The sequence below is a fragment of the Salminus brasiliensis genome, chromosome 17 (assembly GCF_030463535.1).
Source record: "Salminus brasiliensis chromosome 17, fSalBra1.hap2, whole genome shotgun sequence".
Taxonomy (NCBI): Eukaryota; Metazoa; Chordata; class Actinopteri; order Characiformes; family Bryconidae; genus Salminus; species Salminus brasiliensis.
Genome location: NC_132894.1, coordinates 28,612,110 through 28,637,530, shown reverse-complemented (window position 1 = coordinate 28,637,530; position 25,421 = coordinate 28,612,110). Strand labels below are relative to the sequence as shown.

General features: G+C 41.3%; 1 protein-coding gene across 5 annotated transcripts in view; it reads left to right on the top strand.

Moving 5' to 3' along the window:
* The first annotated feature begins 2,985 nt into the window (after nt 1–2,985).
* The window catches only part of tead1b (TEA domain family member 1b), an 83,024-nt gene continuing 60,588 nt past the window's right edge, over nt 2,986–25,421 (top strand). For 4 of the 5 annotated variants that reach the window (XM_072659849.1, XM_072659848.1, XM_072659847.1 and 1 more), the window contains exons 1-2: nt 2,986–3,171; nt 3,626–3,753. The gene's annotated coding sequence lies outside the window, so the exon portion shown is untranslated. The remainder of the gene's footprint in view (nt 3,172–3,625; nt 3,754–25,421) is intronic. The other variant, XM_072659846.1, reaches the window with a different exon arrangement.

The window sequence follows — 25,421 nt, the reverse complement described above, 5'->3', positions numbered from 1 at the left end:
GGCTGAGAAGTGTGTAATGTCTCAACAAAGTGCACACGTTCCTCAGTCCCCTTTCTTGAAAATTGGGACCACCACACCAGTGCGCTGATCCAAAGTCCCTGTTCCCAAGGTCCTTGTGACATTGCAGAGGTATGTCAACCAAGGCAGCCCTCAAACTTCCAGGCCCTACAGCAGTTACAGGTGAGGTTCATCCACTCCCGGTGCCACTCCCTGTGCCCACTACCACAGTGACTTTGGCCAGAGAAATGGATTCTGATGTTACTAGGGCTTAGGAGTTCCTCAAGGTGTTCTTTCCAGCATCTGACAAAATTCTCAGCTCAGTTTGGACAGTGTCCCTCCTTCCCCTTCCCACCAGCTCAAACTCTATACTCCCCTGTGTACCCAAGTGACATTCCACATCCCAAAAGCCAGTTTCCGTTGCCAAAGTCCATGATGCCAGGTCACCTCTTCTATGCACTGCACCCTTATTCTGGACCTTGCGGGGAGTGGGTTCACATGGTGTCCTCATGTTATCTTTTCGGGCCCATGGGGTAAGCCCGTGTGGGGTAAGTGAGTTGCCATGCCAACAGGTGTCTGCCAGCAGACACTACTCCCAGGCCTGGCTTTGATGTTTCGAGGTTGTCGATCCTTGACCTAGTTGGTCAGGTCCTAGTAACCTTCTTGCAGGCAGTGTACTCAATATTTTTGCTCTCTTTTTCGTAAGAGTGTCTGGGATTATGCTTGTCAGGATCTTCATCCCAGGACTGTTCAGCTTATACAGCTCCTGTACAGCTCCTGATGACCTAGCGTTGGATCACTCAAGCACTTCTGCTAAGACAAGGCCCTGCTGTAAAAAGGATTTCCCCCTTCTGCATTTTCTGTGCCATTGCAGATTGTGAACGATTTTAGATATTTAATACAAAAACCTGCTCTCTTACTTGTTTCTAAATATTATGCTATGCTATATTATATTGCTCGATATAACACTACTAGGCCCATATCATGCCCTACTACACTTTGTGTGTGTGTACCTTTGCTCATTTACATGCTGATTTGGTTTGGTTTCATGAATGCTAAAGTCTAAATGCATTGTCTCCCTCTGAAAACAAATGCATCCTCGTAATGTCACCAGACTGCAGGGGGAAAAAGAAGACACCACAGAGATGTACGGCCCCTGCGGTTTAACTGCAGTCATTTCGTATGGCATCGCTCCTCACAAACTGCATTTCCACCTGAGTTCACGGCTACTCAGAGGCTTTCATATGGCCCCTGTCCCCCTGATCCAATCTGCTGCCTGAGATGGCTATGAAAACAGGCCGTGATGTAAGGCTATGAAGCCGTTTACGGTCTGCTATTATGCAGGGATTCTGCGCGGAGGCTTCCTGGATACACCAAGCTAATGTTTAACAAGGAGCTTGTGAAACCCTTTTTGGCAGATGACCCATGACGGTGAATGAATCAGGGCTGCAACTGTACACAGGTGTTAGTGCTCCTCGCCTGGCTGAGGTGGGCGATGTGGTGGTAAGGGGGGTGTTAGTATGGCGGGGGGTGGTGGGGGTCGGTCTTCTGGCTCCTCCAGGACTGCCCTGCATTTACATAGATAAACCTCCCCCCCTTTTGATGCGTAACAGCTCTGTATTGAAGAAACAGACACCACCCAGGAGAGAAGAGCAGGAGATAAGATAAGAAGGCCTTGGAAAGCAGAACTCACCGCCAGCACTGTAGTCACAGAGCGCGGGTTAGGCCGAAAGAAAGCACTTATAGAATCATTAAACAAGACTCATTGTTCATTAGTAATTGATCCGCACCAAAGAGGCTCCCCAGGTGCTGTGTTCTTTTTTTACGAGGGCCTCTTTGACCCCAAAAAACCTCTAGCTGTTTCTGACATGCACAAACTGGTGCAATGATTGGTGCCTTGAAGAACCATGCCGTCAATATATTTTTGGAGCTACTTAAGGGCAGCGGTGTCAAAACAGAAACGGGAGACTTGCACAGACATGACCAGGCAGGCTGACTTCACACACCTGCGCCGAAGCATGTAGTCCTCAAGTACTTCAGTGTCTTTCTCTGCCACTGCAGTTTTAAGCCAGGATTTTCATATTTCCAATACAAAACGTCTAGCTTAAGGGATTACAAAGGTATGAATAGAAATCAGGAACAGTTGACAAGATCCAGTTACTAGTCTGGTGGAACCAGTTGGGCATAGTTTGCATTCACCAGGATTCCAGTATTTCACCATAACATGGGACAAATGTGTGTATTTACTTATGGTTATCTTATTGACTGCAAACTTATATAAAAAAAAAACATTGCATTGCTTAACAAACATTGATTAGTTTGTGGATTATTGTATATTACAAAATGCTTCAAAAAGTACATTTCAGCATCAAGTGTGTTTTAAACAGAAATACAGTAAAAATCATTGAGAATTCTAGTTTTCAGTAGCTGATATCTTGAGCTAGTAAGAAGGACACAGGACTGGTTACGGATATATCTTCAACCCCAGCAGTTGCATCCACTTCAGATGTACTAGCAATACACCTGGATGACTGGGTGATAAATAAAAAGAAATACTGGGTTTTTTTAATTATGGAAATTAAAAAAGGCATATATATATCTATACACACATAAGCAAAATCCCTTTTTTAATTTCCATAATTATATTATATATATATATAATATTAATTATAAATAAATATATATAGTATATCATTTTTTTTTACTAAATATAATCATATATATATGTGTGTGTGTGAATTTTCATCGTGGTAATAATGTTATTATGTTATTATTATTATTACCCATTTCTTACATTTCCTCATCCTGCACTCTGGGCTTTTTTCCATTAAAACCTCGACATGTTCCCATTGGACGACGAGCTCGACGTGTCCCGTGACGTCACCGAGCCAGGAATTGGCTCCGCCCCGTGGCCGCCCGCTGGCTGGGCGATGACGTCCTCCAGGCTCCGCCCCCGCGCAGCCGCCGCGCTCGCGTTCATTTCATTCCTGCTCTCATTCCGCGCATTCTTCGCATCTCTCGCGCTGCGTCGCCGCCTCACGCTCACATTCCCGGCCGGCCCAGAAACCCGGGAATAACTTTACACAGTTAAAAAAACAACAACACACTAAAAACAGTCACGAAATCAAAGAGGGGGGCGAACTTAACATTTTGATATCAGTTACGGACGTTAAGGTAAGTTTGTAGGTAGTCATTAAGCGTAAGGCTATGCAAATTTGTTTGTTGTTTTTTTTGGCAGTGCTTTTATCCTCTGGGCTGCACTTTGCGGGGAGAATAAAGCAGATATCACAGCTTTATTAGCGACGAGAGGAGCTCAAAAAGAGCTGAAAGTGGGGCTGAGTTGGCCTGCCTGTGTGTCTCTCGACGCTGTTGCAACAGGGCGCTTTCACTTTTGTGCGCTGCCTCAGTGCTGCTGCCCGTCTGACATAGCACGAAAATCTTTGACATTTTTCACATTTTTTGGCGTAGCAGGCCGACCTGCCGCTGCTGCTCCGCGCTGAGGCACTGCGCGGTCGGGCGAGGAGCAGCGCTCGTCGTTTCGGGGACGTTTTTGGATGTGAATGGTTGCATAAAATGAGCATTTTGGACAAGATGACGGAGCCAAATGTTCCTCTTCTCTCCTCCGTAGTTCTCTCCGCCGGGAGTTGCAGATCGCGCTGGAACATTTGCGAAGTGGTGCAAAAATACGGCACGGAGAGACTTGTTGCTCTCGCATCTGCGGCGTTTCCCTCTCCTTCATCTTCTCAGACCTCCTCCGTAAGTAGCTCCTCGCTTGTCGCCCTGTTTACACTGTTTGTGAAATTCTCGGATTTTTTACATTCCTTTCGCGCCGCTTCGGAGCGGACACGGCGTAAAACACCGGCATGGATCAGGATTCGGTTTATTTCTGAAGGGAATTATTTCATCTGAACGTTTTCTCAAACTTCTTTCTAACTTCTGTCCTTTCCGATCTGTTGCTTTTGAGGGCTGGTTGTAGCTTTAGTGGCGAGCTCGGCCAACTTCGCTAGGATAACGCGCCGTGTTTACATTGTTTACATTGTTTATCCGGTAACAGCAGTAACTTATTCCACATTTCGCCATTATCCCACCAAACCGGTTGAGCTTATTCCCCTTGCGTTTTTTTTTTTTTTGTACAGTAAACCGCTCAGCCCTGAGTTTGTCATTTCCTTTGTTGGAATTGCCCGCCTTGTTCTCCTGGAGTAATGGCGAAGATGTGGATGTTGTTGTAACATTACCCGGGATAACGTCTTACATAATCAGAACCAGGGCGAATTATTGGGGGAACGGTGATTATTGGTGTTGTAAAATCTGGATAAATCGTCGGTGGGTTGGGAGATGGCAGAGCAGCGCAGAGCAGAGGCTATGTAGCACTGTGTCAGGAGAGCTAATGTTTAGGCCAGCCAAAAAAAAAAAAGAAGTGTGAAAGTGGAGAGAGTCCTCTGGTAGGAGGACACGCAGGCGTCCAAACACACTTGGTGTAACTGAGGTGGCCTACATTTTACCTCCTATCGTGGATTTCTAGCCCAGCTTGAAGAAGTGGCCCCGAGCTGCTGGAACACACAGTGTCCAGCACTAGTTGGGTCAGTTCTGGACTAATGCTCTTGCTATTGTGTTGTCAGATAACAGCTTTGTGTCTTTGTGTGCGTCTCTGCCGTGTTGTGATGGGAAATATCTGAGGTTTCCGAGGTAATTCAGTTTTTAAAATGTAGAAAATGAGCTGTGAGAGCCTTGAGTGCCCCTCGGAAGTGTATCTAAACTTTCCGAGGGTCTCACTTAAAAAAAAAGTGCTGAAAAGGGTCTTATTGGAACTTATTGGTCAGGCAGCCAGTTGAAATTTTGCTCTCATCAGATATGTGAGGCTCAAGAAAATGGCTTGGTTAGTTAGCTAGATATCTGGCCAGTGCTTTGCTCTTACCCAATGTCCTACGTCCTATGTCCCGTTTCATGTCTTGTGGTTTGCGCGCCGATGTCTTGACATAAATGTGTAAGTTGTGTATTTTGCTACTGTGGCCCCTAGATGTCCTGTCAGAAATCAATAAAGTTTATCTATCTGTCTATGATACCTGTCTGTCGGTCTGTGTGTCGAGCTGTGTCTCTGTCTGCTGAAGAAAACGTCTAGTTTAGCTGAGTTAGACTCCTGCCCCGGTGCTTGTGCTCGCTCGGAAAACAAGCTTCACTGTTGTGCGATTTGGGAATAGACCTCCTTTCTTGCAGTTAATTATTGTCTTATATTTCACTGTGGCCTTTTTAAAAAGAGGGGCCAGCGAGACACAATGCCTTGTTTGTTTCCTCTAACTGGGCCATTATCATTTACTACAGTAAACAGATTGACTTCTATCAGACTTAACCCCTGACATGTCACGATGTTGAGAAGTAAATCTGCTCACTGTGGGGGAAAAAGGCTACCAATAGGTGCTTTGTTTCCAGCTTATGCAATGAGGAGACCTGTTGGACGCGAGCGTGCTTAGCATTATCAACTCTTGAGAAGCAGGCAGCTTGTGTCAGGGACACGTCGACCCCATCGTTTCCCTCCTGTTTCCAGGAGAGGATTATGAGGGTTTTTTTTTTTTTTAAAGACAGATGTCTTCAGTCTGGTTCTACAAGTGTGTAGAAGAGATGCCATCATGATAGCCTACAAAACATTCTGTAGGCTACATACCAACATGTTGACTGTTAATATACAAATAAGAAGCGAAGGCAGTCTGTTAATTCTGTTTGGGTTTTTTACTAGAAGGGGAAGGCCACCTTTCGGCACCCAGGTTTGCTTTGGAGTGTAGTTGATATTTGCATAATTATATGTGTGATTTGTCCAGTGTGGTGGCTTTTGCTTTGTGTATCATTCCTTTCCTGAATAGCAGACACTCCAGCAAGTATGTATATTATTAATATATATATGGCCCATGTACTGTATATTTTATGCTTCATGGCTCTGGGTTTTATGCATCAGCATATTTACAGCTGGTTTGGTTGTTTATGAGATTTCTGATCATTAAAAGACAGTGTTATTAATAGTGTATAACTATTTTACAACAGTGCATTGAAATGTGTTTAGGAAAACGATCACCGATGCTTTCCTTGTTCAGTTTTTTAATGGAAACCACATAAAGTGTTATGCCTGGAACAGTAACACTAACATAGCTAAAGAGAAATTCCATAGAGTTTTAAAACTTGTATCACTAGGATGTAAACAGCCATTCAGAGTGACTGGAGGTGAAATGAGCCATTCTAGCTCAGCATACAGAATCAGAACTGTTTACAGTGGTGGCGATGGGAACCAGACGTCTGAAAAGTTTAAAATTCCTCAAAAAGCTGCATCACGGAAAGTTATTACCGCACACGGTTATGATTGCAATGCCCGATACGTACAACATTCTTTTGTCATAGTTTAGAGATAAGGTTTCGGCCTACTTTCTACAAAAAACACGTTATGCATAACACTGTATCAGTATTACGTCAAAAACTCAGAACACATGTAGGTGCACTGGTGGATTTCGATAGTAAAGAAAGTGGGTGTATTTGTGCTGTAGACATCATGACTGTAAAGAAATCTGAATTGTTAAATTTCTGCGCAATAAAATGAATGACTTTGTTTTTACATCAACCACGTCAGTATGCAAAAATGTTGAAAATTTGGTGGACTTCCCCTTTAATGCTTAATGTCAGGCAGTGTATATATCACACATATTTTAATAGTGTGTTTGTAATGGGTTTGATATGTGCCAAAATGATTTTTTTAGATGTACCAATCTTGAAAATATGTGTCTTGGGCACCCTTGGTATTAATGCTTTCTTAACCATTGCATTCCACAGTTAATCATGTTTGTCATTTCAGACATAACCGGGCAGTGTTTTGTTCGGCCAGTGCCGGCATAGATTGCATGGTTAGCGACTTTAATAATAAATCTGAATCCAAGGGTGGGAGTGAGGGTGGGGGGGAACCACATTAATTTCAATACTTTCTGTCTGAGTGGTGTTCGTCAGCATGGCTGAAGGGGGAAGAATGCAGTCTTTCAGTTGTGAAATGGGAAGAGAATAGGTGCCTTGCTCAGACATAGTGGATTGGGTTACCTCTGGGAATGGAGGATTGTGGGGGAATGGGAGAACACACAGAGAGACCCTATTGTCTTTCCTGTTGCTGAGCCAGAGAGGAGTGTGTGTGTGCGCTAGTGTGTGTGCGCGTGTGTGTTTGTGTGGGGCTGTTGAACTGCAGAAGGCAAACAGTGCCGTGTTCGAGTTGACATCTGGTTTAGACCCCTACTGCACCTGTAAGGGGGGAAAAATGCAAATATGAACGTTTGCTCTCGCATTTACTGCTTCGAGGATGCAGGCTAACGGCCATTTGTCAACCCCATGGCCGCTGCTCGACATCTAGGCCGGGCCATTGTTGTGCCAGCAACAGGCGCTAGTGGCCATGGCACCATATGGCTCCTGTATGCTTCAGATAAGATATCTGCTCACTTAACTTATCAATGGCATTTTAATACGCTTCATATTTCAGTTGCCAACTGTTTGTGGCGCAGTATGAATTTGTCTTTGGCAAAGGGTCGCTTGTTCTCGCGCTAAATAAACTGAAGCTTCTCATAGGGGTGGGCAGTGTGATGACATTGATTGTTGTTGTGCTAAATTACAGCACATTATGGCATGTTTTTCCGAGTATGTCATACAGACCATCAGTTCTGTTTCGTTAACCCGTTTTACTGACTTTTAACCCTTAAGCTTTTCTGAGTTTCTAATTTTAATGTTTCTTATTTAGTTACTACTATAGATGAAATGCTAACTACACTGACACTAATATGTGACTTTAGCCAATTAGGAACGAGTAAGTGTGGGCCGACATACAGTTCTTTAGGGTATACATGGTTAAAAAGAGAGTATATTCAGTGGGCAGGTATCAGGATAGCAAATGTGGGCCAATCTCGATATCTGATATTTTAAAATTGGGACTAAATCCACTTGGATCAGCATTTCAGTGACATTGTAGCACTTATTTGTAGAGAGTTGCGTATGATGTGCAATGTACTTGTTGAAAGCCTGCTTATTTTGTACAGCCAAAATAAGCATACCCGTTTAATTGGATTTAGTAGGGGTAGGTAATGTGGAAAACATATCTTAATGTAATATTTCCTAGATGCATTTTATGTATCACTATGTTTAGTTTACATATTCTTATATTTTGACATACTCATATCCAGTATGCACAGGGATATATATATATTATTTATTGTAATAAAGATAGTAATACAATAACAATAGATAGATTTTAATAGTATTTTAGAGAGGGTCTGATCCAGTTTTTTTGCCCCCACCTCCCTGATCTGATTCGAGTACCTTGCGGCTAAGTATGGGCAGACACTGATCTCATCTATTTCTATAAACACTACAGTCACAAATTAGGTTAGATGTGTAACAAAAGAATGCTGAAGTAAAATGTGTTTGTTTTTAGGAAATGACTTATTTAGTTTGTTATTTAGTTTTATTGTGTGTCATATTACTACAAAACTACTAACTACTAAATTAAATACCTACTACAGACTCTAACTGTTCTGTTACTTTCTGAGAATGCTTCTCACTGCTGCGGACTACGAATATGTCTGTTAATGCCGCCTGGAGGATGCCAGAGAGTGCTCTGCTAGAACATAGGGGTGAAAACAAAGAATCAGAACTGGATAGGGCTTAAAATCCAACCCACTTCAGTACATCTGTAGCATTTTTAAAATGTGGCACTGCTAGGTTCAGGGTCTGTTTAAACTTATCAAACTCCAGGAACGTATAGAGATGTAAAAGTATTGTGATGCTTATCATGACAATGTTAAATGTTAACAGATCACAATATTCGTTTTTTGCTGTATTTAAGCCCACCTGTAGGTTCACGTATGTCTAAATTCGAGACCTACCCTGTTTTGTGGTCAGGATGCTAATGTTACTGCTGGAATTTCCTTGATTAAAATGAGATTTTCTCACATTGAAGGCTAAAAGTAATTCTGTTAACGCTGTATTGTTGTTGCTAATTAAATTTGTCTTAATTACGTTCTTAAAGTCTTGTACATACCGAATTGTGTATTATGCTATAATGCTACACATGCCATGCCTGGTTCTAACAGGTTATCTAAGGTGGAAACTATAGGATAAATGGTTAGATTGTGTAAATTCATTGATTAGATGCTAATGTAGTAACACGTCCATACCCTAATTGCTACTACTGCATATTGTCGTACTGCCATATGGCCGTGTGTAAGCTAATGGAGGAAGGAAATTGCTTTAATAAATGAATCTTAAATTAACACCAGGCTTTGAATTGAAGGAAAATAGAAGTGGAGTGTTAGCTGGTCCTAATACTCCACTTGTTGATGCTTTTACTGACTTTTTAAATGATTTATATCCACTTAGCCAGCAGCATGGAACCAAATAGTTTTCTAATGGCTGTATGCTATGAGCTGAGGGTTTACCTCAACAAGGCATCAACAGATATGAATGAACCACACAAGCGCATCCTTGCCACTTTTAGAAGCAGCTAACTCACTTTTCTCCTGTCTGCGGTCACGGGGCAACGTGAACTGCTAAACTCTGCTGGGACAGAACCCAACACAAACAGCCACGTCCTGTCTGTTTTATTCGCCCTCGACATCATTTCCTATTAGAAGCTATCCGTGGCTGAGCAGGAATCAGAGTGATCGTCGGGTAGAAAAAAAAAAATTGCCCCTAAAAGGATGGAAAATATTACATCTGAAGAGACCTTGGAAGATTCTGATTGCAAACACTGACATAATTGTGGGCTTCTATTAGACAGGAATTCCCCCCACTGTGTTGCATATTATATTCTGGTTAAAGCTGAGTTAAAGCTATGGTGGGATATGGAAGAATTGTTATGCTGTGCTGAGAGCTATTCCTGTCCCTTCTCATCGACGCATTCTTCCAGCAATGGAACCAGCTGGTATAAATAAAGGACTGAACTGATCAAAAGCGGTTTTACACATACCCAAGCATTATTCACTCTTTCCAGAAGCAGACGCACAGATTTCTGGGCTTCAGATGGCATAACGTTCTCCTGTAGGTTCACTGTTTCTGTTCTTAATGCGAGATGACATGAAGATACTAACAAAATGTTTGAGGCATTCTGGATCAATTGGAAATGGCCAGAGTCGCGTGATTGAACTGTCACATGAAGGAATTTCATGTGAATCTTGGATTTTGGCTGATATTAAATGACGTATTTATTGTCCTTTGGTAGAGCAGAAGTCACTGGGCTTCTAGAATATCTGCATTAAATTGAAGACCCTCCACAAGAGAATGTCATATTGCTCTGTAATGCTTTTCCTTGAATTGATATGGAATCAGATATTGACCTGGATTTCCAGTATTGGCGTATCTTGGCTGTAGTGATACACAAAATTAAAAACTTGATTTGATATGATACTGTGGTTCCTTACAGTATACAGTACATTTCACAATACTGCAAAAGTAAGTCATGCCTGAATGTGCTGTCTGTTCTTGTGTGATAAATTTGACCAGTTTTTCAAAGATTCTGAATAACTCACTTGCTGAGACATGTACAGTCAAACAATCAGAGTAGTTTAGTGTTTAATTATTCATTCTAGACAAACTTAGACTCTGAGTAGTGACAGGAACCAGAAACCAAGTATTGCCATTTTATTAACTTTGCAAAAGCACCAGTGAACCACCTTGTTTCTTTTGTTTTTTATGTAATGTTGATAAATTCTAATAAGTAATAAAAGTACAAATTCTGAATTCTTTTGGGAACTAATTTGTCTTGAATGTATCCCTCCGCCATGAGCATGTTTTCGGCCTAACTCTTAACTCAAAATCTTTGAAAAACACTGTCTTAGGCATCAGTCAGCATATTCATAACCCATTCATAAACTAATAGTGTGATTTAGCTGTTATAGACATTGACCTCTTCAGATGTCTTGTGGTCCTGTCACTACCACTATGAACTGACTGAGAATTTTTCTATAGTGTACAGTGTAAACCAGTGTGAATGGCTTTGTTTACGTCGTAGCTGTTTAATTACACTGACATTTCAAACCCTTGGTTGCATTACACTTTAATAACGTTAGCACCATATGCTCAGCTCAAGCCAGGGGCGTAACAATGCACGTCTTTTTAGATTTTTTCAGTACAATTTTCGTAGCTCAAGATTCAATAAATGTTTTAATATTTTGTATGTACAAAATGTATTCTTTAGGAGACCGATGATATATATCATTAGCTGTTTTAGTGTGGACAAATAAAAGTAGTTGGACTGAATGTCTTTGTTGCCTATTGTGCCCCCTCCCCCCAAAGCCACAACCCCTTGAGTTTAGAATTTAGGCCAGTCATTTGAGTATTAACATAAGCCCTTCCCCAACTGTCATGCAAAAAACATGTATTGCCAAAATACCAAAAAATTCAGACGAAGGGGAAAGAAACTACTTGAAATTTCAATGGAAGTCAATGTGAAAAGACTCCATTGCAAGTCATTTTGCAGCAGTTCTATTGGTCTATTTATTAAACCTGATGTAAAGAACAACGGCGATCGAAAATTGCGATACAAGGTTTTTGAGATAAAATGATAATATGATGGACATACATGCATACTTTCGATCATTCATACTAGTTCCACAAAAGATGGCCCTGTGGGCCCATCAGCGATACATTTTAAAATCTTGAGATGTTTTAATTTTATCATTTGTACCTCAGATCAATACACCCTTATTGACAGTAAATGCTGTTAATGCCACAACTGTAAGCTCTCTGCAACCCCTGAGCTTCCATTGTTCACAGTTCTGTAAAGCTGTAAACGTTCTCCTGTTGGTGCTGGAGCCTCAAAATCTCGTAGAATCCCAATTTAGTTGCTTTACTGCGACACACCTCGATATGATTCACGTTTTAAGGTTAAGAGCACAGCCGTTAATACTGAACGCAGGAGCTGTAAATATACTTTTGAAGGGCACACGTTTATGTTTAAGTTTTTTTTTTTCACCCAGAATGATTTAATGACTCAAACCATCTCAGGGCTAACATTTGTGTGGGGAATTCAGCTGATCTGAACACTGATTATTAGATGTGATTAAGTTATTTGTCCTGCTCCTGAGTGCTCTTCAGGGCCTTTGTAGCCTGTGTGGGTTACAATACGTTATTAGTTCATACAGAAGTAGTCCGACTTGTGTGCACGGGAACGCCGATGCATTCCTAGGTATGCGTTTGAGAATCTAGAGTTATTCTTTGGACTAATTGCCAAGGTTAGCACTTTTTTTTGCAGATGTAATTTTAAAGAAGTGGCGAGCATTGTAAATGTTGGTTATTTAGCCTAATAGAGCGCAAAATAGTGCCAGAGCTCTGATTTACAGCGGCTTTGCAGACTGCACAGTTAACAGGAGATTTTAAACCTTGGGATGCTGAATGAATGTAGCCTTTTGCACATGTTAGCTGTGTGTGTGTGTGTGAGAGAGAGAGAGAGAGAGAGAGAGAGAGAAAGAGATTGTGCTTATTATTCAGTTATATATGACTTGAGTCATGCCATGACTGTTCTGCACATGGTGTAGTTCGACATGGTAAGTCGGACGGAAATATGTTTGGAATGTTCAGAATATCGGTCATTTCCTTTATTTCTGTCGTTGGTCTGTTTGTGTGATGTTCTTTCACTGTTCTGCATTTTGCATCATGACTAAGATTTGAACTATTTCACACAATTTACATTTTTCACACACTTAGATGTTGCCTCTTTCTTAACACAGTATGAATCATTAAATTATGAATCATATCATCTCCTTCAATGTGCAGGTTAATAACTTTCCTTAATAATAAACACTGAAGTGTCACAAAACGTTTCTCTAAGATGTGCTATTATTTTCAACTGGATACTTAAGAAAAAAAGTTCTGATATTGTTATTCTTTTAAAATAATATATATGTGTTTTTTCAAGAAAAGCTAGATTTTTCTTGTAAGTTTCATTTTGCACAGATTTAACTAAATAATGTACAATTAAAAGTGTGTCTCACTTTGTTTATAATAGCTGTAAAGGCTATGATACTAAAGTCATCATATGAAATCAGTGAAGAATATCTAAAGAAATATTTAAGCCAAAAATAAAATTGATTATTTAAGAACTTTTCTATGAACTTCTTTTGGTTATTAAGGTTTTCTTAGGAAAGTGTTTGTGAATCTGGTGCCTACTCCCAGACTGGCATTGAGTTGGTATGTATTGACCTATTATGAGTTATCAGTGAATGACCTGAGGAAAACCGTATCTCAGAGAAAATTTGTAAGTATGGCCTCCTGCTCAGCAGTTTGAGTAAACCCTCAATGCATCTGAGCTAGATTGCCACCAAAAGGAGAAACTGGCTGGAAGCCACTGACGTCATCCGAGTAAATGTGCTTCAGACCGGCAGCTATAAAAATGGCTGCAAACTGCAGAGTGCACTTTGGCCTTGGCGACCTTTTTTTTTTTTGCTGTTCTAATTCAATTATAACACAAAAATATTGTCATATTGCCCATCCCTATTTGAATTCACTGTTTTCATCACGTTAAAAAAAACAAATAGTTTACTTTACGTTAGCCGGCATCTGTATAACTGTATCACTGACATTATAAGACAGCTTAGGCTGCCAGTCAGACCAGGCCTCATTTACATATACCAGGCTTAGAGACCCAGTAACAGTCTGCTGAATTCTGAGGTATAAAAAGTGAATGGAGATCGGTCATGTAAACGAGTTGTGACTGTTTTTGGTGCAGAAAACCACATAAAAAAGTTGGAAGTGGAACCTCGAGGGAAAAAATAAGGAAAAATGAAAAGAAATGAGTTTCCCCTTGATACGGATCTGTTAAGACGAGGGAGGCTGCAGCCGTTACATTTAGCCTTATTGTTATAGTCTTGTAACTAAGACCAGATGGTCGACTTGGGCTTAGATTTTAAGGAACAAATGAATGTTTTTAATGCAAATGGTGTGCTAACCACTTATTGAAAAAGCACTGATTGGGACAGAGCTGAGGCAGTGTTGTGACGTGCAGAGTAATTGTTTTCCTCTCATATCCGTCACCCGTCTCGTACATCTTAAAAGGTTGTGCTTGGTAAGTTTTGTGTTTAGACAAAACTCTTCCCCGAGCAGACGCACATGAAAAGCAATATCTAATCCATGAATCATTAGATGAGTCAGTTCCTGAAGCCGCCATAAACCTCGGAGTTCTTGGCCACTGCTGAAAGCAGGAAATCCAGGCTTCAATAACTTCCTTTCCCAGAGCTGGCCGCGGCTGTGCTAGCGGTTAGTGTGTGCCGCTAAGAAGAGTGGGAAGAGCGATAGGAAGATGTACATCGGAGGAACAAAGACGACTCGCTCACTTCATTTACTGAAACTGTTTATAATTTGTGGTCTGCATTCAAATGTCGAGCGTCCAGGCTCTCTGGCACCGTATCCCCCGCTCCTCCGTCACAATAAATCCCCACCAGGCCTTTCATTAATGGCCGCGGCATTGTTATCGTGGACGCCCCAGTCCAGGCGGACTCCCCCTGCCCCTGGAGCTGGCCCGGATTGAGCGCACGGAGGCAGGGAACTGGAGGCTAGCTTCAGAGCATTAGTATGCGGAGTGCGCCAGCAGAATGAGTTTGAACTCTCGCTACAATGCAGCCTCAGCTTTGTAAACACTGCCACGCTGATTCAACGCCACAAGCAAATATTCAGAGCCCAGATCAGATGCAGATTTGTGTTTGCGGTATACAGTACCGCACTGAAAGTTGAAAGTTACAGACCTCCACAGGAGGTTAGGAGTTGCTTTGCTTTGGCAACACTTTTTGCAAAAAAGAAAAGTAGTGGTTTACTTTTTGCCTGTTCAGGGTGTGTGAGAGCAAGGGTTTGGTTGAGGACATCGATCATAGCCACTGTTTCTGGAGTAGATATATTCAATTACACAGACTTCCTGAAGTTCACTGCTGTAAAACCATTCCAGCCTGTACAGCTTTTTTGGTTTAAATGATTCCATAAATCCATAATTATAAAAAGTTATTTTTAGGAAGTATAAATGAAAATCTAATGTTCTGAAAGAAGCTGTAGATGGTTCTATTTAATTAATAGCACTTTTCACAATAAATGTGTCAATGCAGCTTTACAGGGATCCGGTTCCAAGCCTCTTTGGAGTAAGTCAGTGGTGACAGTGGCAAGGAAAAACTTACTCATTGGAAGAGCAAACATATAGGGCTGCATGATATTGAAAAAAAAAACATTGCAATATTTTTTTGATATGAATAATGCACTCTGTATGTATGTCTATACCTGGAGCAAAATAAATGTCAAATCTAGAAGAAACCTTGGGCAGAGAGCGGCTTACATTTGAATCATGTTAGACCGGTAAGAGAATGTAACATTAGGATACACTTCCAAAGACATTGGTGTAGCGTAATGTGCTTGCCTGGCCGAAGAATCGAATCCTAGCTTGAGGTAGTAAACCCAGTGTAACTCACTGTGAAATCTGTTTAATAACAGTAAATAATAAATGTAATATTAACTCCTATTTCAAGACTTCTCTCTTTTTTGTGGACTCTCATTTTTAGCGCAACAGTTTCTCCATCTTTCTATGTGTAGATTCCACAGAAGCCTGACTTTTGTCCCAAATGGCAGTTTTTACATAGCATTACTCCCTGATGACCTGCCATGGATTTGGCCAGTGCGTTTCCATGGAGTCGAATGGAAGCGTCTTGCCTGTCCTCGCTGCGTCACGAGGAAGCTGTAAGCACGGCCACATCTCAGCTCCAATCGTCTCACAGCAAACAAAAAGCCGGTCAGAAATTCCATGTGACCTTTGTGCCATTAGCGCTGTGGTGGGAAGAGGCGGTTTATGGCAGATGGAGGTTCGCGCTGAACAGACACACTCTTTGACTTGCGAAATGCAGATGGCCTCCCTGCTCATCGCTGCTGCTTGGAAGCTTACAGTGCCGTTCGGCCTCTCGTAACACGTCTCTTACAAGAGAGATCCCTTATCTGCCTCCCTGCTTATTTACAGCTTTAATTTCCTGTGCTTTTTTTTAATGCTCCGCCTCCCTCGCTGCGTTGTGCAACAGCCATGTGTGGCGATGGTGGAATGTGCTACATATTTCTGGCAGGGCCATTTTAAAAAATCTTAGTTAATACTGTCATCTTGCTCACCTGTTTAACTTACAGGTTTAATGACATGGTTACATAAGGAAGTACATCTATATTCAATCTTCATTTTGTATTGTAACAGGTTGGAGTCTCATGTTTGTTTGGGTGCCAGTAAATCACAAAGATATGGCAAAAATGATGTGTTGTCTTCCCAAAACACACCCCAATTAAACATCTTCTCTGTGTTTCCAGCAAGTCTGAAACTGACCTGGGTGGTGCAGGTTGTTTGAATATGTACAAATTCAGACTTATAGAATAGTACACTTCTAATAGTACACTCTTAAAAATAAAGGTGATGCAATAGAAGAACCATTTTTGTTAAATGGTTCATCTATTGTTTTCATAAAGTATCAAATGTTTTAAAATGTCAGTGTATAAGTTCTTTACCAATTTAAAGGTTCATCTCACTCGCTTTTGGTTTCCTTATAAGTGGTGTAAATGAACATTTTTGTTCATTGTAGATTAAAGAAAGACAGTCCTAGGATGTCATTGTTCCTCAGAGGATTGGTTTCACTCACTGATCAACACATTTGGTTCATTCCATTGTCACTTTCTAATTTTGCTGGTAGCTTACCTGATATGTAGGGTCATCAGTCAGCCACTAACCAAAATGAGAGCGTATCTAACCACATACCAAGAAATAAAATTCCTAGATTCCTTTGTTGTGACCCGAATCTATGTAATGACACAGTAGTGTTTCTACAATACTTACCGAGTTTAAATAAAATCAGTAGGACCTTATACTTTGTATGGTGTCAATATTTTGTATGGTGTCAATTATAGGCAATTCCTAAAAAGCATTAGACCTTCTCTGAAGGCCTGGAAGGTTCTTTGGGTCGCCCACAGTTACAGTAGAACAAAGTGTACTTGGGCTGACTTAGGCCGTGGTTGATACTTGGGGAGTTGCCCAAGTATAGTCTACGTCCACCATGCTTTTGATGTTAACTGTGACTTCTAAATCTGGCTGCGCCAAAGACATATTGAGGTTTCCCAATAACATGAAGGTGAAGGCAAGGCCTACAAGAATGTTGAGAACAGCCTCAATCCTGCACATGAGTGATCTTGCGATGCATTTTTCCTGCATTAATGCTTTCAGACAGCTCTACCTAAGGAAGAGCTTCGGGTCATGTCTTGTAACACAACAACTCTACTGTATGTCACAACATCAAACAAGTTTTGAGCTGTAATATCTAGACCAAAAGCCATAAATAGTAGAGACCCTCCTTGCAGCCCTCTCCGCTGCAGTGGTGTAATGGGTTGAACAGTGCCCATGATTGTGCCGCATCGGAGGCAGGTGGAGAAAGCTGTTTTGACAGGCCCTGTAAATCAATCCGGCGTTCTGGCCAACAGAAATTGATCCCAGAGTGGCCTGTAGTAGCAGCGCCGGGCGGCAAGCTTTCGGGCCTCAGGTTTGAGTTGGATGTTATCAGACGGATTCGCCGTGTCCAGTTCTGTTGGTTTAAAGAGGCATGAAATAAACGCTCGGCCGCTGCCAGCAGGAGAGGATCGTTGGCTTGTCCACTCCATTGGACCTTTTTCGCTTTCTGTTTTGGGAGAGCGGTCGAGATGAGCTCAATCATTCATCCGTCCATCCATCAGCGCTCGGGGCCTGAAGACGTATTCATGAAGCCAGGAGGAAAATCCAATGCAAAACAGATCAATTCTTCTCTGTTTACAGCTGCCGATTCTCGTGGAGGTCATGGACGAGGAGCTCTGGGAGTCTGAAAGGCTCTGCTAGTGGCACCCGTGACCTGCTTAATTTGGTTGGATTTCATTTGAATGTCATATTCCTTCGGTCGGGAGAGTCGGTTTGCCGAAAGTTTATTCCAAAAATTGGGGAAAAAGAACATTGGGAAGAAATGTTTACAGAAGGAAAAGAAATAAATGCTCGGAATTAGGCTTGCGCTTTAATATGACAGTAGGTAATACTGGCTGTATGAATGACTCAAAAGCTATTTTGATTATTTCAGTGATTGGTTTGGCGTGCTTGTTTAGAGAAAAATGTTTTTTTATTTGTATGAAAACATAATTATGAATGCAATTTGTTTTTAGATGAAAAATGTCCTTAAAATGGTCTCGTGTTTGGTTTTGCTTTTTTTTTTTGACAGAAGTCTTTTATTTTGGTTCGTTATACAGTCCTGTGTTTATGAATGCATTATGTACACACACAGCACCTGGAATGTCAGCTATGTCTTGTTGTCATGAATATGCCTAATTGGACGAGGCTTTTTTTCCAAACAAGAGGACTTTTGGAATAGTTTCAGCATTACAGCAATAATTAACTAGACACCATGGTACGCTTATAAAATGCTCGGGGAACATCGCGTTTGGTAATTACTTGGTAATTATAGTTCTCCTCTTTGAGGCCTTAACTACTACGGGTCATTACGGAGTTGGTGAAAGCCATTCTCTGAATCATTACTGCACCTTCTGAGATAATAGCACAAAAGGACTCAACACAGAAAATTACTTTTCGGTCCTCTCATCTTCTATTTCATTACCCTAGCCTTGTGTGATGGCTGAAATTGGGTCTCTTAATTTAAGGAGCCGGATTCCAGCTCAGCCTCAACCAGAGTGGTTCATGTAATCTGTCGATAAGTGTCATCCCCCATAATGCCGTGTCACAGCCACGGCTCACCTCTCACTAAGGCATTCACTTGTTGCCCACTCCCCCTCCCTTTATCTCGCTAATAAGACCATTTCCATGGTACCAGAGTCGCGCAGATAGGAGCACGCAATTATCTCTTAAGGTTGCAACAGTTTCCACAGGTGACATTCCTACCTCTTAGAAGCTGTGATAATTAGTGTTCGAAACAGCGCCCGGCACACAAGGCTTCGGCTTTTGACAGGCTCGTGACCAGTGCCGAAGATGCAGGGAGTCTAGACGCACTCGAGTCAGCGGAGAGCCACTTATCCGGCGTGTTTGAATGGTGTTACGCTGTTGCCACAGGCTGCCGAGTCCACGTTCAAAGTTCAGGCATGAAGAGATGGTGTAACGATGGCCGTGTAGCCCTGAGACTTGACTTATAATTGGAGTGACCGTGTCATTTGGTGCACACCAGCGCCGGGCATTCTGTTTCTCGAAGCGTCTTAAAGCGAAAGCCCGGTTTACTTAGATTTAGTCATACATCAGCCAAGACATGCTTGTGTGTTTGGTTGTGATTGGTTCTTTAGTTTTGCACTGGAGCTACAAAGCTACACCTTGTTTACTAAAGAGGTGTATGAGTGTGAAGAACATTTTACATTTTAAAACATCTTTACTTGATAAAAAAGGTTAGTTTTTTTATTAATTTGTTTCGAATGTTTGATACTGCCAATTAACCCACCCATTTGTAGCTCACCTAGTTCTAGCAATGTTCCCGACAATAGAAGGGTAAGGACTTAACATGTCTCCTCTGATACATGTGAAGCCAGCCATTGCCTCATTTTGAACTGCCATGCAGCATTTGGAGGAAAGCGCTGGGTCCCCGGCTCCGTCGCACCAGCTAACAGATGACTGTGCCAGCTAACATCACTTTCACCCCTCTGGAGAGAGCATAACCAATTGTGCTCTCTTTGCCTCCTGCTGCTGATGGCAAGGTGGCACTGCTCAGTACTCGAACCTGCAACCCCCAAGCCAAAGTGCATAGTGACTGCTGAGCCACTTAGAGTCACCCACACTGGATTGTAAAAAATGTACTGTAGCTAACAAGAAGAGATGATCCTAGGGGTGGGCGATATGGCAAAAAATAATGGATCATGATATTTTGACAGACAAATGCATTAGTATATCAAGATTTTACAAACTTTGAAACTAGGATTTAGGATTTGCTGCTTTACATCCAATGATAGACTGGCAATTCGCGATATGACCAACTGAGAGGCAGCCTAGGTGTATATATGTGTATTATATCACATGCTTAAACTACTTTAACACCCCTACCCCACACTTAGTGTTACATGTGACATTCTTAATTTGGTACAACTATAGGCAATTCTGTGCTGTTTCAGGCCAGGTTTGTGACAGAATCAGAAGGGATTCTTTCTTTTTCTTTAAGATATCAGATCCAGCATTTTGGTAAGATATTCGTCAGTTCCCAGGGCAGTTAATTGCCTTGTAGCTTACCCTGTAATTGACTGGTGTCATATCCAGGGTGTATTCTTGCCTTGCGCACAGTGTTTCAGGGAAGGCTCCGGATCCACCATGACCTTGACCTGAATACGAAATGAAATCAGTATAATACCAATACTCTACCAGGAGCTATTGGAAGCTTTTACCTTACCAAGAAAATCAAACTTCATGCTTAAATCAGCCCACACCTGCCTTTGTAATACCACACTGTATTATGAAATAATCTCAAATTAAATTGCCTGCAATTGCCTGAGGCTGTATCTAAACACATTGACACATGTAGGCACACTTTAGGCTTCAATATGGCTGCTACTCTGTTTTTAGCCATTCAGGGTACTTTTGTCCAGTTTCAGACAAGAGTGTCATCATTCAGGCATGCAGGTTTGAGATGCTAAGTTTCAATTATTTTGAGCTTCATTAGCCTCAAAGCTCCAGCTAACCTTAAACCCTAAACATGTCACAGCTGCAGCAGCTTTGTGTTTAATTTAGTACATTTTCCACATACATTATAACCAAATTGCAGAAAGACGCTTAAAGGATTATGGATTCCTCTATGCATCAGCCATGCTACAGCACAAATGAGTCTCTTCAGAATCCATCACTATATATCTGCCCATACGCTCTTCAGCAGGCCTCCTTTAAAGCCGCGCACCACATACGCCGAAGCCTTGTGTTTAAATAATGACATAGATATAATGATGCCATGCAGATCTACAGTATGAATGAACAAATAAATAGTGCTCTTTATCTGCAGCAGACTTTTTGATATGATTCTAATGAGCACATGGCAGTGCACCGCGGTCCACTCCACCGCTATAAAGCACTCGTACCCCGTGTAGCTAAGAGCAAAGCAGACACCACTGCACAAAAGAGATGCACTAACAGAAATATTCCATTCAGATGCAAATGACCTCACATAAGAGGATCCTTTGAAAGGACACGTTTTGTACGTCTTAATTGAGTTTAATGAATTAGCCCAGCGCGTTCCGTGGGCTTTCGGTTATCAGTGAGATGGCTGTAGTCTTCAACGGTGTGAATTCTGAATTAAGAGAAATTTCGGTTTAAGCCGCAGAACTACCGCTGGTTCTGGCCATGACAAATTCCTCACTCCCTATAACTTATGCCAAGCATATCTTGAACAAGTTTGCTTGAGTTATAATCGCAAGAGTTTAAAAGCTACAGTGATGGATTTACAAAATAATCAGATTTTTCCCATAAGTAGTTGTGTACTTCACAACGTATATTTCTTATGATCTTATTGGGGGCAAAAACGGTTTATTTTGGGTAAACATTTGTTATCCCTATGAATCATTTTGTTATCTTGAGATCACAAAAAATGTGGCCTTTCTGAAGGACTCCTGCTGAGGCCATATTGCAGTGTAGGAGTGGGTATGCAGTGTTATTGAACTGTTGCTGATCTGGCATTAGCTCGAATAACTAACATCTAGCTAGAATAGTTAACATCACAGTAGTAGCACGGCTGTGCTAGTGGCTTTGCCATCTCTGCTTACTATGTCATCTCTTAAACAGCACGTCCCTGTTTCAAAAACTGTACAGTAATAAATACATGCTTACAGATGTATATGAAACTTAAAATCGCTGTTTGGCCTGTATATTGTCTCTGTTTTCCCATTATGGAACATAACAAATGCTCTGAAATACTACTTAAATACTCATATTTAATACTGATATATGCAGGAATTTACATTTCTTGCTCTTGGGCTCCCCCTACAGTCAGGGAGTAGAATTCACTCCTAGGGAAGGACATGCTTTACACCTGCATTTCTGGACAAGCTAAAAGAGATACAGAACCAGCTTTGAGGTGGACTAGGGCGGTAGAGTAATAGTACAGGATTTTACACAAATATGACAAATATGATGGGTTATGTAGTTCTCGTAAGCATTATACTACCTGCTTCACCAGAGTTAAATACAGTTTAGCAGCGTGCCAAGCCCAGAGTAGCACCAGCAGAGACGCCTCCTTATTCTCCTTATTACAGTCCTATTCCCACTCACTGAGTAACTGAGTTGACCCATCAGTGCCGTATCATCCAAGAAGAACAGATAGCAGAAACCTAGCCACCAAACATGAGCCATGCTCTGTAGCCAGTGAAGCTCCAGTGACTTTTTTAACAGATTCAAATCCCCAGTCCTGGAGCTGTGCGTCTGGTGTGCGTCTGTATGAGAGTGTGTGTGTGTTTGTGTGTGGGCGTATGGCACTGAGTTGTGAAAGAGGCGTGTTGGGGCACATCCTAGCCACGATGTGCAGAGAACATTATCAGAGAGGGAGTTGGCCTCAGGAGGAGCTGAGAGTGAGCACCCCACAACACATGCGCGTGTACACACACACACACACACACACACACACATACACACGCACATGCACAGCAGTTTGGCTGAAGGTGGTGTGAGGCTCTCATAATCATGCAGGTAGTTAACTTGCAGCTGTGGTGTAGGAGTGATTTTAGGAAGCAGACTCATAAATACATCATTTTTAAATATATATGCTCAGTGTAAATTATTAGTGCATTTTATTAGTCATTTGTTATCAGATATTTGCCACAAGATGCCGCAATGTCAGCTTTCTGTACCTTTTTATTAATGCTGAATCCAATCCCATCTTTAAAAACCTTTAAAATTTGATTTTTAATGGAAGCTTTTCTTACAAAGGCCATCTAGTACTGTGCTCAAATGGCTTAAACAGACACTCTACTGCACTAACATGACTTACACAGACTGATTGAATTGTATAAAATGGATTACATACAGTATACAATATACTTATACAATGTATACACACAGTACCCACAGAACTTTTAGCTAAGCCCTTTTTCACTTGCTTTTTAACTTGGGAATTAAAAGGAAAGGGGTTAAAGCAATAGGTTGGTTAAAAATCTGAATGGTTTTGACTTATCTGTCCCAGATGCAGTTGATCAGCCAAGACATGTTTGGTATCTGACGACCCTAGGTTTTCTAACGTTTCTAACAAACACTGGGCTTGAACTTTCACCGGTCACATCTCAGTTAGCACATGCCAAATTTCATTTATTTTATTTGCTTCAGAGATCAGTTTATAAGCTGCCTAAACAAGTTTATTAAAAAGCAGCAGTTGGCCTTCTGTAAATATCCAAGCTGAAATTGGTATGGCTGTCTCACTGTTCAGCCATGTGAAGTTTACCTTTATTTTTAGAGAGTAAAACAAAACTCTGACCAAATATCTAAATGTCTTTTCAGAAGGTTAAGGTAACATGTTTTGGGGCCTGTAGTTAGCGATAATGATGTTGGTGACAGTCTAGGTCCAGTCTTTGTTAGCAGTGTTAGCCTAGGCTAGCCTAGCCTGTCTTTACTGATCGACCGCATCTGTACAAAATTGTGTACAGTATCCGGGAAAATGACAAGGAGAGGTTGTGTAAACAGAAATATTGAATACATATTATTCATTTTTCTTTATTTGTAAAATTATATTTATGTTAAATATTATTTAATATTATATTACATTTATTTTGTTAGAATTCTCTGTAATGTTAATCCAGGTAGATGTAGATGTAGTCATTGTGTCTACAGTTTATCAATGTTTACGAGTTGATATCAGCCGTTATGCGCTTGAAAAATATTGGATATCGGCATAAACAATTCTCATATCGGTGCTTCCCTAGTTAACATTCGCACACATGTAGCTCCCGTTCTTATCATGTGACCTTGCTTTCACTTATGTTATGCTACAGGGAATTTCCACAGTCTTGCAAAGTAACTTTTGTTGCAGGATTACATCCAGTCCAGAATTGCAACTGATCAGGGCAATATCTAATGAACAGCTCATAAAGTCATGGATTCATCATCAAGGTTCGTTGTATTTGAGAGCCAGTGGTGTGTTTTGTGTGTGTGTATGTGTGTGCATAAGTGTGGTGGTGATGGTGAAGGTGGGAGGGGAGGGGGCTTGGTTACATTAATACAATTTACAGTACACAGACTTCTGCCAGCCTGCACACTGAACAAAGCTAGCGATAATGCCCCATTCAGTTCAACATCACACGTTTCAAAGCTTTTGATGGATGACGTTTAAAGTCTCTTGTTCTGGAATATATTTTGCTTCATTAATCTCTTTTAAGCCTGGCTAGCAACCATGTTTGATGTGAGGTATATTGTGGAGAAATGGTTTGAGATTTTCCTCTGTTATTACGCGTCAGTGCATTCACTCCGCACAGTGCAGGTGTGCACATTGTTGGAGAACAGAGAAGCACTTGTTGGTCCATTATAGCATATTTTTTTAATAAAGCAAGATGGAGAGGCTTCCAGTGACGTAATGTGTTCATTCTTGCCAAAGAACATTCTAATTAAGGCCCTTTTGGTGCTGGTACATAGGCAGCGCTCAGCGCTGTATCTTGCTTGTTCTGATGAAAGCTTGCTACTGAAGCAATCTGAAATATGCTACTTCTTTCCTCGAGTCAGGACGTAGAGGGCATGCAACTGCATTATTGTAGACACAGTATTCCTGTTAAACAAGGAGCGCCCACCCAGAGCCAGCCCACCAAACACATTTAGATTCCGTTTAGAAGTTTTCAGTGGCAAGTGTTGGAGGTCAGTTGCTTTTTCACACTGAAACTGGCCAATAGGCATGAACAAGGAAAGAATCCACAGCAGAACCAATCAGAATCTCTATTTGAGCTGGGGGCGGGACAACAGAGTGTCACACTTCACATAGAAACAATCAGAATGCCTAATTGAGCTGGGATGGGACAGCAGGGAGTCAAACTCTGCAGCAGAGCCAATCAGATTTTTTTTTTCAGTTAAAGGGCAGGACAACTGAGAGTCAAACTCTGGGGCAGGATCATAATCTCTTAACAGCTGGGGGCTAGTAAACCAATCAGAATGCTTATTTCAACAAAGGGCAGGACAACGGAGAGTCAAAGTTCAGAGCAAGACAAATGAGAATGTGCATTGTAACTGGAGGTGGGACAATAGTGAGTTAAACTTTGCAGCCTTTCCCTAAATATATATTTTTAAGCTGTGGCGTGGGACAACAGAGAAATGTATAACATTCAAACAAATTTAAAAACTAATTTAAATAAATTCTATAAAAATATGTCTGACCCCTTTGATGTTGGACTGCAAATAATGTGGCCATGTTACCCCAATTGAGTTTAGACACCCCTGTGTTAAACGTGTAGTGTTTGAATAGTGC